Source organism: Schistocerca serialis, chromosome 2 (assembly GCF_023864345.2).
Source record: "Schistocerca serialis cubense isolate TAMUIC-IGC-003099 chromosome 2, iqSchSeri2.2, whole genome shotgun sequence".
NCBI lineage: Eukaryota > Metazoa > Arthropoda > Insecta > Orthoptera > Acrididae > Schistocerca > Schistocerca serialis.
Window position 1 is genome coordinate 803,413,392 of NC_064639.1, and position 14,886 is coordinate 803,428,277.

The window sequence follows — 14,886 nt, forward strand, 5'->3', positions numbered from 1 at the left end:
TGGAAATTTTGCTTGCAGTATATTGTGCAATCTTTTCGTTATGAGTTGGTGCTTGGTTTCCCGATGTTCTTTTGTTTAGTGCATTCGCCTTCTCTTTACCCTGAGAAACCACATACCGAAACTGAGGCACTGCCGGCTGTTCATAAGCAGTGCTCGATGAAGTTATTTCGCTTTTTATTCGTTGCCTTTAATATTCTTCTCATCAGTGGTGAGTGCTGCCTGCAGAAAGCGTTTATCTTGCGAATTCGCGTGAAAGTTTGTGTTCCCTGCGAGGCCCACTACTTGGGATTAACTTGACTGCTCCAGCCAGGTGGCTCGTTGGTCTAGGGGTATGATTCCTGCTTTGGGTGCAGGAGGTCCCGGGTTCAAATCCCGGACGAGCCCTGCCATTTTGACCGTGCTGAAGAGTAGGTGGAACTCAGCCCCGGTTGCAGCTCCTCAATGAAGAGTTGACGCCCGTTATAGCACGTGGATATAACAAGAATGCGGCACCAGTAAAGTACGTAGGTGTAATTCGGTAGAAAGGCAGACGGTAATTTTGCATGCAACGGAAAACAAGGTTGTCTTTGCGGGATATGTGCACCGTGAGTGGAGATTCAGCTTAATTGTGCGACAGTCTACCCTCATCTTACTAGCGACGGCAACAACCAAGGGGTGGCATGTAAGATTGAGCGTGGCTAAGAGTTTCTCATTATTAGTTAGCATCACACTTTGACAGAGCTGTGACAAGGCGAGTAGGGTGAGCTCAGGAAAGCCAGTAGCAAGCGCACTTGAAGTAGCCCTGAAGAACCGGATTATAAATTTTGCCAGCCATAATGAAGCTAGGGGCGTTCTCAGTTACCAAATACCGGTGCAATAAGAGAGCAACAGTATTTGACAGTAAAATGACGCCCTATCCGTCTAGCATACAACATTGCTTGTCTCTGCATACGCGGACGTGAGGTCATCTCGGAAATGAAATCCGAAATATAGATTAAAATTGTTGTGTTCCCGCCCGGGATCGAACCGGGGACCTTCTGCGTGTAAAGCAGACGTGATAACCGCTACACCACGGAAACGACGGTTCTTTTCATGTACCACCCGGAGACTCGTAATAGCAACAGTTTCTCTTCTGTGTTAGCAAGGGCATCGGCTACGAGCTCCCTCCGATTCGTGAAGTTCCTGTAGTAAAAGACGTCGATGGAAACAATCCAACCGCGACAGACAGGGAGAACGCTGGCTGAGCTGCAGCCCTACATGGTGAGACCATCAAAGGTGGCGTCATTCACATGCAGTGCGTTTTCGGAACGAATAGGCTCGTTGGTCTAGGGGTATGATTCCTGCTTCGGGTGCAGGAGGTCCCGGGTTCAAATCCCGGACGAGCCCTTGCGTTTTGTACAACGGTGTGGTAACAAATCGCATGGCGGCGGCTGTTTCGCGCATTTCCAGGCCTCCAAGTCAGCGCTAAAATCCGACAACCAGTTCTGAAACCGTTTCATGTTTCATTTGAGCCATGTGCACCCTGCTGATGGAACGTTTGAAGTTGATTTAAATGGTCACAGTAGAGATCGTAGCAAGTGTCTTGCTGGGTGCGACGAAAACGGGTTTCCGCCCGCAATCGAGCCGGGGACCTTCTGCGTGTTCGGCACGGCGCCTGGGCTCGGCGGCAGCTGCTGCTCTTTCCTTCCTTACGAGATACCGTCGATTCGCGCAGTCGTTATTGCAAAAGATGTCACCAAAGGCAATCGCTTCGTTAGCGGCACTTTGCCTGGGCTCGGCGGCAGCTCTACATGGAGGCACCAGCAGCCCAGCCAGGCCGCCGCCGCCACCGGTGCGCCACAGCGCAAGGAGCCGGCGGCCGCCCTGCAATGCCCCTGTCGTTGCATATTCCACCCGCCCCATATCCTCTCCATGTCTGACTCACTACGCCAAATGACACTGCAGTCGACGTGCTTATTACTATCGCTTTTGGAAGAACCGAGGCGCAGTATTCTAGTGTCGAACCGGTACTGCAAATTGGGATTAAGCAAAAATTTATTGTGTGGTCGAGCGACAGCCTCGGCTCGCTCTTCCTATATGATCGCTTCTTGTGCGGAATAATTCCTAGCTCGCCGATGGCTTCAGAGTTGGTCTTCTCGAAGTTTTGCTTTCGCACTGCATTCCGCAATCTTTTCGTTATGAGTTGTGTGCTTCGGTTTCCCGACTTTCTTGTGTTTAGTGCGTTTGGCTTCTCTTAACCCTTAGCCACCGCTTGCCGAAATTTCCACACTATCATCTGTCGATCTGCAGAGCTCGATGACGGCCTCGCGGCCGTTCCTGAGCTCGTGGAACGGTCGAATCTGTAGTTGTTTCCAGATCTCTCCCACACAACGGCCTCCCAGAAGCTTGGATTACAGAAGTACGCCACTACTCCCAGCCGGAGATTCACGATTGAAAGCAGAATGACATGAGCTACACGCAGCTCCGATTTTTTTTTTTTTTTTTTTGTGTCTGACCTACTTTGAAAGACTTTGTAGTCGATTTACTTACTACTATCGCTGTTGGAAACCAGGTGATAACCGCACAGTATTTTAGAGACGATCAGGTAATGAAAATTTAGAATAAGTAAAACAGTATCAAAAGAAGTTGTGTGGTGGAGCAGCACATGCAATTCACGCTTCCTAGATACTAGTTACTGCATAGAATAATTCTTTTGTCTGCGGCGTCTTCAGTATCCGTCTTCTGGAAATTTTGCTTGCAGTATATTGTGCAATCTTTTCGTTATGAGTTGGTGCTTGGTTTCCCGATGTTCTTTTGTTTAGTGCATTCGCCTTCTCTTTACCCTGAGAAACCACATACCGAAACTGAGGCACTGCCGGCTGTTCATAAGCAGTGCTCGATGAAGTTATTTCGCTTTTTATTCGTTGCCTTTAATATTCTTCTCATCAGTGGTGAGTGCTGCCTGCAGAAAGCGTTTATCTTGCGAATTCGCGTGAAAGTTTGTGTTCCCTGCGAGGCCCACTACTTGGGATTAACTTGACTGCTCCAGCCAGGTGGCTCGTTGGTCTAGGGGTATGATTCCTGCTTTGGGTGCAGGAGGTCCCGGGTTCAAATCCCGGACGAGCCCTGCCATTTTGACCGTGCTGAAGAGTAGGTGGAACTCAGCCCCGGTTGCAGCTCCTCAATGAAGAGTTGACGCCCGTTATAGCACGTGGATATAACAAGAATGCGGCACCAGTAAAGTACGTAGGTGTAATTCGGTAGAAAGGCAGACGGTAATTTTGCATGCAACGGAAAACAAGGTTGTCTTTGCGGGATATGTGCACCGTGAGTGGAGATTCAGCTTAATTGTGCGACAGTCTACCCTCATCTTACTAGCGACGGCAACAACCAAGGGGTGGCATGTAAGATTGAGCGTGGCTAAGAGTTTCTCATTATTAGTTAGCATCACACTTTGACAGAGCTGTGACAAGGCGAGTAGGGTGAGCTCAGGAAAGCCAGTAGCAAGCGCACTTGAAGTAGCCCTGAAGAACCGGATTATAAATTTTGCCAGCCATAATGAAGCTAGGGGCGTTCTCAGTTACCAAATACCGGTGCAATAAGAGAGCAACAGTATTTGACAGTAAAATGACGCCCTATCCGTCTAGCATACAACATTGCTTGTCTCTGCATACGCGGACGTGAGGTCATCTCGGAAATGAAATCCGAAATATAGATTAAAATTGTTGTGTTCCCGCCCGGGATCGAACCGGGGACCTTCTGCGTGTAAAGCAGACGTGATAACCGCTACACCACGGAAACGACGGTTCTTTTCATGTACCACCCGGAGACTCGTAATAGCAACAGTTTCTCTTCTGTGTTAGCAAGGGCATCGGCTACGAGCTCCCTCCGATTCGTGAAGTTCCTGTAGTAAAAGACGTCGATGGAAACAATCCAACCGCGACAGACAGGGAGAACGCTGGCTGAGCTGCAGCCCTACATGGTGAGACCATCAAAGGTGGCGTCATTCACATGCAGTGCGTTTTCGGAACGAATAGGCTCGTTGGTCTAGGGGTATGATTCCTGCTTCGGGTGCAGGAGGTCCCGGGTTCAAATCCCGGACGAGCCCTTGCGTTTTGTACAACGGTGTGGTAACAAATCGCATGGCGGCGGCTGTTTCGCGCATTTCCAGGCCTCCAAGTCAGCGCTAAAATCCGACAACCAGTTCTGAAACCGTTTCATGTTTCATTTGAGCCATGTGCACCCTGCTGATGGAACGTTTGAAGTTGATTTAAATGGTCACAGTAGAGATCGTAGCAAGTGTCTTGCTGGGTGCGACGAAAACGGGTTTCCGCCCGCAATCGAGCCGGGGACCTTCTGCGTGTTCGGCACGGCGCCTGGGCTCGGCGGCAGCTGCTGCTCTTTCCTTCCTTACGAGATACCGTCGATTCGCGCAGTCGTTATTGCAAAAGATGTCACCAAAGGCAATCGCTTCGTTAGCGGCACTTTGCCTGGGCTCGGCGGCAGCTCTACATGGAGGCACCAGCAGCCCAGCCAGGCCGCCGCCGCCACCGGTGCGCCACAGCGCAAGGAGCCGGCGGCCGCCCTGCAATGCCCCTGTCGTTGCATATTCCACCCGCCCCATATCCTCTCCATGTCTGACTCACTACGCCAAATGACACTGCAGTCGACGTGCTTATTACTATCGCTTTTGGAAGAACCGAGGCGCAGTATTCTAGTGTCGAACCGGTACTGCAAATTGGGATTAAGCAAAAATTTATTGTGTGGTCGAGCGACAGCCTCGGCTCGCTCTTCCTATATGATCGCTTCTTGTGCGGAATAATTCCTAGCTCGCCGATGGCTTCAGAGTTGGTCTTCTCGAAGTTTTGCTTTCGCACTGCATTCCGCAATCTTTTCGTTATGAGTTGTGTGCTTCGGTTTCCCGACTTTCTTGTGTTTAGTGCGTTTGGCTTCTCTTAACCCTTAGCCACCGCTTGCCGAAATTTCCACACTATCATCTGTCGATCTGCAGAGCTCGATGACGGCCTCGCGGCCGTTCCTGAGCTCGTGGAACGGTCGAATCTGTAGTTGTTTCCAGATCTCTCCCACACAACGGCCTCCCAGAAGCTTGGATTACAGAAGTACGCCACTACTCCCAGCCGGAGATTCACGATTGAAAGCAGAATGACATGAGCTACACGCAGCTCCGATTTTTTTTTTTTTTTTTTTTGTGTCTGACCTACTTTGAAAGACTTTGTAGTCGATTTACTTACTACTATCGCTGTTGGAAACCAGGTGATAACCGCACAGTATTTTAGAGACGATCAGGTAATGAAAATTTAGAATAAGTAAAACAGTATCAAAAGAAGTTGTGTGGTGGAGCAGCACATGCAATTCACGCTTCCTAGATACTAGTTACTGCATAGAATAATTCTTTTGTCTGCGGCGTCTTCAGTATCCGTCTTCTGGAAATTTTGCTTGCAGTATATTGTGCAATCTTTTCGTTATGAGTTGGTGCTTGGTTTCCCGATGTTCTTTTGTTTAGTGCATTCGCCTTCTCTTTACCCTGAGAAACCACATACCGAAACTGAGGCACTGCCGGCTGTTCATAAGCAGTGCTCGATGAAGTTATTTCGCTTTTTATTCGTTGCCTTTAATATTCTTCTCATCAGTGGTGAGTGCTGCCTGCAGAAAGCGTTTATCTTGCGAATTCGCGTGAAAGTTTGTGTTCCCTGCGAGGCCCACTACTTGGGATTAACTTGACTGCTCCAGCCAGGTGGCTCGTTGGTCTAGGGGTATGATTCCTGCTTTGGGTGCAGGAGGTCCCGGGTTCAAATCCCGGACGAGCCCTGCCATTTTGACCGTGCTGAAGAGTAGGTGGAACTCAGCCCCGGTTGCAGCTCCTCAATGAAGAGTTGACGCCCGTTATAGCACGTGGATATAACAAGAATGCGGCACCAGTAAAGTACGTAGGTGTAATTCGGTAGAAAGGCAGACGGTAATTTTGCATGCAACGGAAAACAAGGTTGTCTTTGCGGGATATGTGCACCGTGAGTGGAGATTCAGCTTAATTGTGCGACAGTCTACCCTCATCTTACTAGCGACGGCAACAACCAAGGGGTGGCATGTAAGATTGAGCGTGGCTAAGAGTTTCTCATTATTAGTTAGCATCACACTTTGACAGAGCTGTGACAAGGCGAGTAGGGTGAGCTCAGGAAAGCCAGTAGCAAGCGCACTTGAAGTAGCCCTGAAGAACCGGATTATAAATTTTGCCAGCCATAATGAAGCTAGGGGCGTTCTCAGTTACCAAATACCGGTGCAATAAGAGAGCAACAGTATTTGACAGTAAAATGACGCCCTATCCGTCTAGCATACAACATTGCTTGTCTCTGCATACGCGGACGTGAGGTCATCTCGGAAATGAAATCCGAAATATAGATTAAAATTGTTGTGTTCCCGCCCGGGATCGAACCGGGGACCTTCTGCGTGTAAAGCAGACGTGATAACCGCTACACCACGGAAACGACGGTTCTTTTCATGTACCACCCGGAGACTCGTAATAGCAACAGTTTCTCTTCTGTGTTAGCAAGGGCATCGGCTACGAGCTCCCTCCGATTCGTGAAGTTCCTGTAGTAAAAGACGTCGATGGAAACAATCCAACCGCGACAGACAGGGAGAACGCTGGCTGAGCTGCAGCCCTACATGGTGAGACCATCAAAGGTGGCGTCATTCACATGCAGTGCGTTTTCGGAACGAATAGGCTCGTTGGTCTAGGGGTATGATTCCTGCTTCGGGTGCAGGAGGTCCCGGGTTCAAATCCCGGACGAGCCCTTGCGTTTTGTACAACGGTGTGGTAACAAATCGCATGGCGGCGGCTGTTTCGCGCATTTCCAGGCCTCCAAGTCAGCGCTAAAATCCGACAACCAGTTCTGAAACCGTTTCATGTTTCATTTGAGCCATGTGCACCCTGCTGATGGAACGTTTGAAGTTGATTTAAATGGTCACAGTAGAGATCGTAGCAAGTGTCTTGCTGGGTGCGACGAAAACGGGTTTCCGCCCGCAATCGAGCCGGGGACCTTCTGCGTGTTCGGCACGGCGCCTGGGCTCGGCGGCAGCTGCTGCTCTTTCCTTCCTTACGAGATACCGTCGATTCGCGCAGTCGTTATTGCAAAAGATGTCACCAAAGGCAATCGCTTCGTTAGCGGCACTTTGCCTGGGCTCGGCGGCAGCTCTACATGGAGGCACCAGCAGCCCAGCCAGGCCGCCGCCGCCACCGGTGCGCCACAGCGCAAGGAGCCGGCGGCCGCCCTGCAATGCCCCTGTCGTTGCATATTCCACCCGCCCCATATCCTCTCCATGTCTGACTCACTACGCCAAATGACACTGCAGTCGACGTGCTTATTACTATCGCTTTTGGAAGAACCGAGGCGCAGTATTCTAGTGTCGAGTGTCGAACCGGTACTGCAAATTGGGATTAAGCAAAAATTTATTGTGTGGTCGAGCGACAGCCTCGGCTCGCTCTTCCTATATGATCGCTTCTTGTGCGGAATAATTCCTAGCTCGCCGATGGCTTCAGAGTTGGTCTTCTCGAAGTTTTGCTTTCGCACTGCATTCCGCAATCTTTTCGTTATGAGTTGTGTGCTTCGGTTTCCCGACTTTCTTGTGTTTAGTGCGTTTGGCTTCTCTTAACCCTTAGCCACCGCTTGCCGAAATTTCCACACTATCATCTGTCGATCTGCAGAGCTCGATGACGGCCTCGCGGCCGTTCCTGAGCTCGTGGAACGGTCGAATCTGTAGTTGTTTCCAGATCTCTCCCACACAACGGCCTCCCAGAAGCTTGGATTACAGAAGTACGCCACTACTCCCAGCCGGAGATTCACGATTGAAAGCAGAATGACATGAGCTACACGCAGCTCCGATTTTTTTTTTTTTTTTTTTTGTGTCTGACCTACTTTGAAAGACTTTGTAGTCGATTTACTTACTACTATCGCTGTTGGAAACCAGGTGATAACCGCACAGTATTTTAGAGACGATCAGGTAATGAAAATTTAGAATAAGTAAAACAGTATCAAAAGAAGTTGTGTGGTGGAGCAGCACATGCAATTCACGCTTCCTAGATACTAGTTACTGCATAGAATAATTCTTTTGTCTGCGGCGTCTTCAGTATCCGTCTTCTGGAAATTTTGCTTGCAGTATATTGTGCAATCTTTTCGTTATGAGTTGGTGCTTGGTTTCCCGATGTTCTTTTGTTTAGTGCATTCGCCTTCTCTTTACCCTGAGAAACCACATACCGAAACTGAGGCACTGCCGGCTGTTCATAAGCAGTGCTCGATGAAGTTATTTCGCTTTTTATTCGTTGCCTTTAATATTCTTCTCATCAGTGGTGAGTGCTGCCTGCAGAAAGCGTTTATCTTGCGAATTCGCGTGAAAGTTTGTGTTCCCTGCGAGGCCCACTACTTGGGATTAACTTGACTGCTCCAGCCAGGTGGCTCGTTGGTCTAGGGGTATGATTCCTGCTTTGGGTGCAGGAGGTCCCGGGTTCAAATCCCGGACGAGCCCTGCCATTTTGACCGTGCTGAAGAGTAGGTGGAACTCAGCCCCGGTTGCAGCTCCTCAATGAAGAGTTGACGCCCGTTATAGCACGTGGATATAACAAGAATGCGGCACCAGTAAAGTACGTAGGTGTAATTCGGTAGAAAGGCAGACGGTAATTTTGCATGCAACGGAAAACAAGGTTGTCTTTGCGGGATATGTGCACCGTGAGTGGAGATTCAGCTTAATTGTGCGACAGTCTACCCTCATCTTACTAGCGACGGCAACAACCAAGGGGTGGCATGTAAGATTGAGCGTGGCTAAGAGTTTCTCATTATTAGTTAGCATCACACTTTGACAGAGCTGTGACAAGGCGAGTAGGGTGAGCTCAGGAAAGCCAGTAGCAAGCGCACTTGAAGTAGCCCTGAAGAACCGGATTATAAATTTTGCCAGCCATAATGAAGCTAGGGGCGTTCTCAGTTACCAAATACCGGTGCAATAAGAGAGCAACAGTATTTGACAGTAAAATGACGCCCTATCCGTCTAGCATACAACATTGCTTGTCTCTGCATACGCGGACGTGAGGTCATCTCGGAAATGAAATCCGAAATATAGATTAAAATTGTTGTGTTCCCGCCCGGGATCGAACCGGGGACCTTCTGCGTGTAAAGCAGACGTGATAACCGCTACACCACGGAAACGACGGTTCTTTTCATGTACCACCCGGAGACTCGTAATAGCAACAGTTTCTCTTCTGTGTTAGCAAGGGCATCGGCTACGAGCTCCCTCCGATTCGTGAAGTTCCTGTAGTAAAAGACGTCGATGGAAACAATCCAACCGCGACAGACAGGGAGAACGCTGGCTGAGCTGCAGCCCTACATGGTGAGACCATCAAAGGTGGCGTCATTCACATGCAGTGCGTTTTCGGAACGAATAGGCTCGTTGGTCTAGGGGTATGATTCCTGCTTCGGGTGCAGGAGGTCCCGGGTTCAAATCCCGGACGAGCCCTTGCGTTTTGTACAACGGTGTGGTAACAAATCGCATGGCGGCGGCTGTTTCGCGCATTTCCAGGCCTCCAAGTCAGCGCTAAAATCCGACAACCAGTTCTGAAACCGTTTCATGTTTCATTTGAGCCATGTGCACCCTGCTGATGGAACGTTTGAAGTTGATTTAAATGGTCACAGTAGAGATCGTAGCAAGTGTCTTGCTGGGTGCGACGAAAACGGGTTTCCGCCCGCAATCGAGCCGGGGACCTTCTGCGTGTTCGGCACGGCGCCTGGGCTCGGCGGCAGCTGCTGCTCTTTCCTTCCTTACGAGATACCGTCGATTCGCGCAGTCGTTATTGCAAAAGATGTCACCAAAGGCAATCGCTTCGTTAGCGGCACTTTGCCTGGGCTCGGCGGCAGCTCTACATGGAGGCACCAGCAGCCCAGCCAGGCCGCCGCCGCCACCGGTGCGCCACAGCGCAAGGAGCCGGCGGCCGCCCTGCAATGCCCCTGTCGTTGCATATTCCACCCGCCCCATATCCTCTCCATGTCTGACTCACTACGCCAAATGACACTGCAGTCGACGTGCTTATTACTATCGCTTTTGGAAGAACCGAGGCGCAGTATTCTAGTGTCGAACCGGTACTGCAAATTGGGATTAAGCAAAAATTTATTGTGTGGTCGAGCGACAGCCTCGGCTCGCTCTTCCTATATGATCGCTTCTTGTGCGGAATAATTCCTAGCTCGCCGATGGCTTCAGAGTTGGTCTTCTCGAAGTTTTGCTTTCGCACTGCATTCCGCAATCTTTTCGTTATGAGTTGTGTGCTTCGGTTTCCCGACTTTCTTGTGTTTAGTGCGTTTGGCTTCTCTTAACCCTTAGCCACCGCTTGCCGAAATTTCCACACTATCATCTGTCGATCTGCAGAGCTCGATGACGGCCTCGCGGCCGTTCCTGAGCTCGTGGAACGGTCGAATCTGTAGTTGTTTCCAGATCTCTCCCACACAACGGCCTCCCAGAAGCTTGGATTACAGAAGTACGCCACTACTCCCAGCCGGAGATTCACGATTGAAAGCAGAATGACATGAGCTACACGCAGCTCCGATTTTTTTTTTTTTTTTTTTGTGTCTGACCTACTTTGAAAGACTTTGTAGTCGATTTACTTACTACTATCGCTGTTGGAAACCAGGTGATAACCGCACAGTATTTTAGAGACGATCAGGTAATGAAAATTTAGAATAAGTAAAACAGTATCAAAAGAAGTTGTGTGGTGGAGCAGCACATGCAATTCACGCTTCCTAGATACTAGTTACTGCATAGAATAATTCTTTTGTCTGCGGCGTCTTCAGTATCCGTCTTCTGGAAATTTTGCTTGCAGTATATTGTGCAATCTTTTCGTTATGAGTTGGTGCTTGGTTTCCCGATGTTCTTTTGTTTAGTGCATTCGCCTTCTCTTTACCCTGAGAAACCACATACCGAAACTGAGGCACTGCCGGCTGTTCATAAGCAGTGCTCGATGAAGTTATTTCGCTTTTTATTCGTTGCCTTTAATATTCTTCTCATCAGTGGTGAGTGCTGCCTGCAGAAAGCGTTTATCTTGCGAATTCGCGTGAAAGTTTGTGTTCCCTGCGAGGCCCACTACTTGGGATTAACTTGACTGCTCCAGCCAGGTGGCTCGTTGGTCTAGGGGTATGATTCCTGCTTTGGGTGCAGGAGGTCCCGGGTTCAAATCCCGGACGAGCCCTGCCATTTTGACCGTGCTGAAGAGTAGGTGGAACTCAGCCCCGGTTGCAGCTCCTCAATGAAGAGTTGACGCCCGTTATAGCACGTGGATATAACAAGAATGCGGCACCAGTAAAGTACGTAGGTGTAATTCGGTAGAAAGGCAGACGGTAATTTTGCATGCAACGGAAAACAAGGTTGTCTTTGCGGGATATGTGCACCGTGAGTGGAGATTCAGCTTAATTGTGCGACAGTCTACCCTCATCTTACTAGCGACGGCAACAACCAAGGGGTGGCATGTAAGATTGAGCGTGGCTAAGAGTTTCTCATTATTAGTTAGCATCACACTTTGACAGAGCTGTGACAAGGCGAGTAGGGTGAGCTCAGGAAAGCCAGTAGCAAGCGCACTTGAAGTAGCCCTGAAGAACCGGATTATAAATTTTGCCAGCCATAATGAAGCTAGGGGCGTTCTCAGTTACCAAATACCGGTGCAATAAGAGAGCAACAGTATTTGACAGTAAAATGACGCCCTATCCGTCTAGCATACAACATTGCTTGTCTCTGCATACGCGGACGTGAGGTCATCTCGGAAATGAAATCCGAAATATAGATTAAAATTGTTGTGTTCCCGCCCGGGATCGAACCGGGGACCTTCTGCGTGTAAAGCAGACGTGATAACCGCTACACCACGGAAACGACGGTTCTTTTCATGTACCACCCGGAGACTCGTAATAGCAACAGTTTCTCTTCTGTGTTAGCAAGGGCATCGGCTACGAGCTCCCTCCGATTCGTGAAGTTCCTGTAGTAAAAGACGTCGATGGAAACAATCCAACCGCGACAGACAGGGAGAACGCTGGCTGAGCTGCAGCCCTACATGGTGAGACCATCAAAGGTGGCGTCATTCACATGCAGTGCGTTTTCGGAACGAATAGGCTCGTTGGTCTAGGGGTATGATTCCTGCTTCGGGTGCAGGAGGTCCCGGGTTCAAATCCCGGACGAGCCCTTGCGTTTTGTACAACGGTGTGGTAACAAATCGCATGGCGGCGGCTGTTTCGCGCATTTCCAGGCCTCCAAGTCAGCGCTAAAATCCGACAACCAGTTCTGAAACCGTTTCATGTTTCATTTGAGCCATGTGCACCCTGCTGATGGAACGTTTGAAGTTGATTTAAATGGTCACAGTAGAGATCGTAGCAAGTGTCTTGCTGGGTGCGACGAAAACGGGTTTCCGCCCGCAATCGAGCCGGGGACCTTCTGCGTGTTCGGCACGGCGCCTGGGCTCGGCGGCAGCTGCTGCTCTTTCCTTCCTTACGAGATACCGTCGATTCGCGCAGTCGTTATTGCAAAAGATGTCACCAAAGGCAATCGCTTCGTTAGCGGCACTTTGCCTGGGCTCGGCGGCAGCTCTACATGGAGGCACCAGCAGCCCAGCCAGGCCGCCGCCGCCACCGGTGCGCCACAGCGCAAGGAGCCGGCGGCCGCCCTGCAATGCCCCTGTCGTTGCATATTCCACCCGCCCCATATCCTCTCCATGTCTGACTCACTACGCCAAATGACACTGCAGTCGACGTGCTTATTACTATCGCTTTTGGAAGAACCGAGGCGCAGTATTCTAGTGTCGAACCGGTACTGCAAATTGGGATTAAGCAAAAATTTATTGTGTGGTCGAGCGACAGCCTCGGCTCGCTCTTCCTATATGATCGCTTCTTGTGCGGAATAATTCCTAGCTCGCCGATGGCTTCAGAGTTGGTCTTCTCGAAGTTTTGCTTTCGCACTGCATTCCGCAATCTTTTCGTTATGAGTTGTGTGCTTCGGTTTCCCGACTTTCTTGTGTTTAGTGCGTTTGGCTTCTCTTAACCCTTAGCCACCGCTTGCCGAAATTTCCACACTATCATCTGTCGATCTGCAGAGCTCGATGACGGCCTCGCGGCCGTTCCTGAGCTCGTGGAACGGTCGAATCTGTAGTTGTTTCCAGATCTCTCCCACACAACGGCCTCCCAGAAGCTTGGATTACAGAAGTACGCCACTACTCCCAGCCGGAGATTCACGATTGAAAGCAGAATGACATGAGCTACACGCAGCTCCGATTTTTTTTTTTTTTGTGTCTGACCTACTTTGAAAGACTTTGTAGTCGATTTACTTACTACTATCGCTGTTGGAAACCAGGTGATAACCGCACAGTATTTTAGAGACGATCAGGTAATGAAAATTTAGAATAAGTAAAACAGTATCAAAAGAAGTTGTGTGGTGGAGCAGCACATGCAATTCACGCTTCCTAGATACTAGTTACTGCATAGAATAATTCTTTTGTCTGCGGCGTCTTCAGTATCCGTCTTCTGGAAATTTTGCTTGCAGTATATTGTGCAATCTTTTCGTTATGAGTTGGTGCTTGGTTTCCCGATGTTCTTTTGTTTAGTGCATTCGCCTTCTCTTTACCCTGAGAAACCACATACCGAAACTGAGGCACTGCCGGCTGTTCATAAGCAGTGCTCGATGAAGTTATTTCGCTTTTTATTCGTTGCCTTTAATATTCTTCTCATCAGTGGTGAGTGCTGCCTGCAGAAAGCGTTTATCTTGCGAATTCGCGTGAAAGTTTGTGTTCCCTGCGAGGCCCACTACTTGGGATTAACTTGACTGCTCCAGCCAGGTGGCTCGTTGGTCTAGGGGTATGATTCCTGCTTTGGGTGCAGGAGGTCCCGGGTTCAAATCCCGGACGAGCCCTGCCATTTTGACCGTGCTGAAGAGTAGGTGGAACTCAGCCCCGGTTGCAGCTCCTCAATGAAGAGTTGACGCCCGTTATAGCACGTGGATATAACAAGAATGCGGCACCAGTAAAGTACGTAGGTGTAATTCGGTAGAAAGGCAGACGGTAATTTTGCATGCAACGGAAAACAAGGTTGTCTTTGCGGGATATGTGCACCGTGAGTGGAGATTCAGCTTAATTGTGCGACAGTCTACCCTCATCTTACTAGCGACGGCAACAACCAAGGGGTGGCATGTAAGATTGAGCGTGGCTAAGAGTTTCTCATTATTAGTTAGCATCACACTTTGACAGAGCTGTGACAAGGCGAGTAGGGTGAGCTCAGGAAAGCCAGTAGCAAGCGCACTTGAAGTAGCCCTGAAGAACCGGATTATAAATTTTGCCAGCCATAATGAAGCTAGGGGCGTTCTCAGTTACCAAATACCGGTGCAATAAGAGAGCAACAGTATTTGACAGTAAAATGACGCCCTATCCGTCTAGCATACAACATTGCTTGTCTCTGCATACGCGGACGTGAGGTCATCTCGGAAATGAAATCCGAAATATAGATTAAAATTGTTGTGTTCCCGCCCGGGATCGAACCGGGGACCTTCTGCGTGTAAAGCAGACGTGATAACCGCTACACCACGGAAACGACGGTTCTTTTCATGTACCACCCGGAGACTCGTAATAGCAACAGTTTCTCTTCTGTGTTAGCAAGGGCATCGGCTACGAGCTCCCTCCGATTCGTGAAGTTCCTGTAGTAAAAGACGTCGATGGAAACAATCCAACCGCGACAGACAGGGAGAACGCTGGCTGAGCTGCAGCCCTACATGGTGAGACCATCAAAGGTGGCGTCATTCACATGCAGTGCGTTTTCGGAACGAATAGGCTCGTTGGTCTAGGGGTATGATTCCTGCTTCGGGTGCAGGAGGTCCCGGGTAAAAAAAATCCCGGACGAGCCCTTGCGTTTT

The 14,886-nt window shown here is 49.6% G+C and overlaps 17 non-coding genes across 17 annotated transcripts; 11 read left to right on the top strand and 6 right to left on the bottom strand.

Annotated features, from left to right (window-relative positions):
• Positions 1-312: 312 nt before the first annotated feature.
• Trnap-ugg (transfer RNA proline (anticodon UGG)) lies at positions 313-384 on the top strand. The gene has a single exon. It is a non-coding gene; the product is annotated as a tRNA-Pro (tRNA).
• Positions 385-985: 601 nt separating this feature from the next.
• Positions 986-1,058, bottom strand: Trnav-uac (transfer RNA valine (anticodon UAC)). The gene has a single exon. It is a non-coding gene; the product is annotated as a tRNA-Val (tRNA).
• A 235-nt stretch (positions 1,059-1,293) lies between these two features.
• On the top strand, positions 1,294-1,365 carry Trnap-cgg (transfer RNA proline (anticodon CGG)). The gene has a single exon. It is a non-coding gene; the product is annotated as a tRNA-Pro (tRNA).
• Positions 1,366-3,013: 1,648 nt separating this feature from the next.
• Positions 3,014-3,085, top strand: Trnap-ugg (transfer RNA proline (anticodon UGG)). The gene has a single exon. It is a non-coding gene; the product is annotated as a tRNA-Pro (tRNA).
• A 601-nt stretch (positions 3,086-3,686) lies between these two features.
• Positions 3,687-3,759, bottom strand: Trnav-uac (transfer RNA valine (anticodon UAC)). Its single transcript has one exon. It is a non-coding gene; the product is annotated as a tRNA-Val (tRNA).
• Positions 3,760-3,994: 235 nt separating this feature from the next.
• Trnap-cgg (transfer RNA proline (anticodon CGG)) lies at positions 3,995-4,066 on the top strand. Its single transcript has one exon. It is a non-coding gene; the product is annotated as a tRNA-Pro (tRNA).
• Positions 4,067-5,715: 1,649 nt separating this feature from the next.
• On the top strand, positions 5,716-5,787 carry Trnap-ugg (transfer RNA proline (anticodon UGG)). The gene has a single exon. It is a non-coding gene; the product is annotated as a tRNA-Pro (tRNA).
• A 601-nt stretch (positions 5,788-6,388) lies between these two features.
• Positions 6,389-6,461, bottom strand: Trnav-uac (transfer RNA valine (anticodon UAC)). Its single transcript has one exon. It is a non-coding gene; the product is annotated as a tRNA-Val (tRNA).
• A 235-nt stretch (positions 6,462-6,696) lies between these two features.
• Positions 6,697-6,768, top strand: Trnap-cgg (transfer RNA proline (anticodon CGG)). The gene has a single exon. It is a non-coding gene; the product is annotated as a tRNA-Pro (tRNA).
• Positions 6,769-8,424: 1,656 nt separating this feature from the next.
• On the top strand, positions 8,425-8,496 carry Trnap-ugg (transfer RNA proline (anticodon UGG)). Its single transcript has one exon. It is a non-coding gene; the product is annotated as a tRNA-Pro (tRNA).
• Positions 8,497-9,097: 601 nt separating this feature from the next.
• Trnav-uac (transfer RNA valine (anticodon UAC)) lies at positions 9,098-9,170 on the bottom strand. Its single transcript has one exon. It is a non-coding gene; the product is annotated as a tRNA-Val (tRNA).
• A 235-nt stretch (positions 9,171-9,405) lies between these two features.
• On the top strand, positions 9,406-9,477 carry Trnap-cgg (transfer RNA proline (anticodon CGG)). The gene has a single exon. It is a non-coding gene; the product is annotated as a tRNA-Pro (tRNA).
• Positions 9,478-11,125: 1,648 nt separating this feature from the next.
• Positions 11,126-11,197, top strand: Trnap-ugg (transfer RNA proline (anticodon UGG)). Its single transcript has one exon. It is a non-coding gene; the product is annotated as a tRNA-Pro (tRNA).
• A 601-nt stretch (positions 11,198-11,798) lies between these two features.
• On the bottom strand, positions 11,799-11,871 carry Trnav-uac (transfer RNA valine (anticodon UAC)). The gene has a single exon. It is a non-coding gene; the product is annotated as a tRNA-Val (tRNA).
• Positions 11,872-12,106: 235 nt separating this feature from the next.
• Trnap-cgg (transfer RNA proline (anticodon CGG)) lies at positions 12,107-12,178 on the top strand. The gene has a single exon. It is a non-coding gene; the product is annotated as a tRNA-Pro (tRNA).
• A 1,643-nt stretch (positions 12,179-13,821) lies between these two features.
• On the top strand, positions 13,822-13,893 carry Trnap-ugg (transfer RNA proline (anticodon UGG)). The gene has a single exon. It is a non-coding gene; the product is annotated as a tRNA-Pro (tRNA).
• Positions 13,894-14,494: 601 nt separating this feature from the next.
• Positions 14,495-14,567, bottom strand: Trnav-uac (transfer RNA valine (anticodon UAC)). The gene has a single exon. It is a non-coding gene; the product is annotated as a tRNA-Val (tRNA).
• Between the last annotated feature and the right edge of the window lie 319 nt (positions 14,568-14,886).